This window comes from Petaurus breviceps, unplaced genomic scaffold (genome assembly GCF_028583685.1).
Source record: "Petaurus breviceps papuanus isolate PSGF00001 unplaced genomic scaffold, PetGlider_PUasm1.0 90925, whole genome shotgun sequence".
NCBI lineage: Eukaryota > Metazoa > Chordata > Mammalia > Diprotodontia > Petauridae > Petaurus > Petaurus breviceps.
The window spans coordinates 10,368,850-10,372,143 of record NW_027187380.1 but is presented as its reverse complement, the minus strand read 5'-3'; positions in this window follow the sequence as shown (position 1 = coordinate 10,372,143).

The following is a 3,294-nucleotide window of genomic DNA, read 5'->3' as shown; positions in this document are numbered from 1 at the left end:
CTTACATGGTAAGGACAGACTCCTCTAAAATATATTCCTGGTTGCCTTCTGGTTATTGTTTATTCCATTCCCCGGAGTGACTGGTTCAAGACCCCTGCACCCTCAGTGGTCTCCATATAGCCTGAGGAAATAGATCATGTCCTCTCCAAGTGGCAGGTCTCTTTTCCTTTGAGATGTTTCAGACAATCCCTTCCTAGAAAGGGCTTGGGGATCATGAAGTGGAGTGGTTGAGAAGTGTCTTAGTTAGGGTTGGGAGGGTGGAAAGAGAAAATGTTTCAATAACTATGATAATTCAAAATGATTAATATGGAAATGTTTTACATAGTTGCACATGGATAACCTATATCAGATTGCTGACCCCTGGGGGAAAGGGGGAAGGGAGAGTGGGAGTAATAGAATTTGGAACTTAAAAATAAATGTTAAAGATTTTTGTTTACATGTAATTGAGAAAAAATAAAATCATAGGAAAAAATACTATCTTCAGTGGAAAAAATCGATGTTCTTATTTAAGATCTATAGCTAGACAGATATCACAATTTTAAAAAAATCTTTTGATAGTTATTTCAAATAAAATTGGTTTACTATGTAATCCTATGTATTTTATTTTCTACATTTAAAAACATTATTCTAAAATGGGTCTCTAGGCTTCATCAAACAACTTCCAAAGGGGTCCATAACACAAAAAAAGGGGAAGGACATTTGTCTTAATTACTTTGTTCCAGATGACCCTGGCCCATAGCGAGGATCAGTAACAGTAACAGAGGAGTCACTATCTCCTGCGCTGTAGCCCTGGGATCCCGAGGGCTCCTTCTGCTCATTACCATCACATCTTTACATTAAGAGATTCAACTGGGGTGGCTGGGTGGCACAGTGAATAGAGTAACGGCCCTAGAGTAAAAAAAAAAAAAAAAAGAGAGAGATTCAGCATGAGCTTCCTCATATGGAAGAAAAGCAAAACCTGGGATTTTTGGTCTTTGCTCTCCCCTTATTCAGTTGCCCAGGTACTGAACTCTTAAAAGGACCATCATGTCCCTTACTTTTCCTTTTTCTGATTTTCCTTTTTTTGACCTGCTCTAAGTTCCTTCTCCAGCGCTTAGATTAGTCATTAGAGTCATGGGGACAAGCAAAGGGAAGAAAAAAAAGGAACAAAATGATAGCTTTGAGGGGAGATTGCTTGGGGAGATGAGGGCAGATGGTAAGAACTAGGATAGTCACATGATAAAAGTGGGGCAGAGACTGGAGTAATGATCATGTGGAGAGAAAGGCAGGACCTGAACCTAGTGTGACCCCTTCGCTAAAGGGCGTATTGTTGTTTTTGTTGTCCAGTCATGTCCAACCCCATTTGAGGTTTTCTTGGTGAAGATACTGGAATGGTTTGCCATTTCCTTATCCAGCTCATTTTATACATGAGGAAACAGAGGCAAACAGTTACTTGCCCAGGGTTACACAACTTAGTAAGTGTCTGAAGCCAAATTTGAACTCAGGTCTTTCTAACTCCAGGCCTGATGCTCTGTTTGCTGTGCCACCTAGATGTCCTCCTTCTAAAAGGGGTAAGAATTCCTAATTTGCATAGGCTTTTGGGATTTGTTCATCTCCTGAAGCAAGGAAATATTACATGATTTGGGACTGGGCTTAGACTAAATGCAGAATTCAGGAAAGAGAACAGGAAAGAACACACAAAGAGGAGGGAGGTGGTAAGGTACCACACCTCTTCCCAACATCAATTAGTAGCATGGCTTCAGGAGCAGCACTGGTGACATGGGCGCATGGGTCCTTTCCTAAGACAGTGGAGAAGAGTAGGCAGGGGTATGCTAGAGCCAGCTCCCACAAGCTCCTGAGAGCTCATTGTTAAATTAATTGGCAAATGCTACACATCTAGAATTGATTTCTTGTTTTGTTGATTGTCTAGATTTAATAGATTGGAGTAAAAAAATGTTAAGAATGCATATTAAACTTAAAAGTGTATCTTGCTGTAAAGCCAAGCACGAGCAGTCCTCTGGAAAAGAGGACTGCTGCTGTGAACAGCTTCAAGGTTCTGATTACATAGTATAGTGAACTTTCTATTTATTCAGCAGTAAATTAAGGCACAACATTCACAGAAATCAAGGGACAGCATTCACAATGTCATGACATAACAACTTATCACTAAAATGGCCACATATTTTTCACCAAAATGGCCACATAGTTTTAAACAAAGTATAATCATTTAGTAAGTCCTTAATTCAATCCTTAAGGAGACTTGTCTCCTTAAGGGATACAAAGTACAAAGGTCAAAGTTCTCACCCCTAGGTCACAGTAAATCATAATTTTCTCAGTCAGCATCAGGTACCCAAGAAGAGATCTTTTCATCTTGCCTTCAGGCTAGCTCTCAGCTTCCCTGGTTCCTTTTCCATGGTCTCAGCTCCTGCCCAAATCTACACAACTGTCACCTGGGTTCAAAGGCAGACAGCTCCCAGTTCCTTGTCTAATTCTTCGATCAGTTCCTGTTCCATATTGAAGCTCATGGTCCACCTCAAGTCTTTTACAGTTTCTGTTTCTGGGAAGACAAAGCTTGACAGGGCCACAATAACATTCATAAACATTGTTTGCACCATCATCAATTCACTATCTGCCTGTGAAATCAACACAGACCCACCAATAAGATCCGAGAACTCAACACAAATCATCAGTATAGAAATCAACACAGACCCACAAACAAGGTGCAAGAGGTCAACATAAATCATCAATACAGAAATCAACAAAGACCCATAAACAACGTCCAAAAGTCAATACAAATCATCAGTAAAGTCTCAGGGCCTCCAAAACCCTCCTCCAGGACTTCTGTAAATAGACAACCAGAAAATCCTCTTTCAGGGCTTCCAGTAAGGTCCCAGGGCTTCTGTACAAAGTATCACAAATAAACATCAACACAGACAGAGCAGACAAACAGAGTGCCGGGATACCACAAGTTTTCTCCTTCTCCGCTACAAGAGCTGCCTTTTCAGTTCTGCTCTCTCCAGCCTGGGCCTCTCCTTATATATGGTCATTAGCTTCTGTAACAGTAATGAAATTTGAAGATCCATTTGAATTGCCAGGCTAACAGTTACTTAGCACCTACTTTCAAATTAAGCCTCTGTAAAGAAACAGGAGGTATGAACCCCTGTTGCTGACATAACAGGAAGGAGCTATACCACATATAAGGAAAAGCCACAGCTGTGAGAGTGAGAACTCCTTGAGGCAAGCGTTGTGGAGGCAGAGCATCTGCTGCCACAGAGAGAGAGAGAGAGAGAGAGAGAGAGAGAGAGAGAGAGAGAG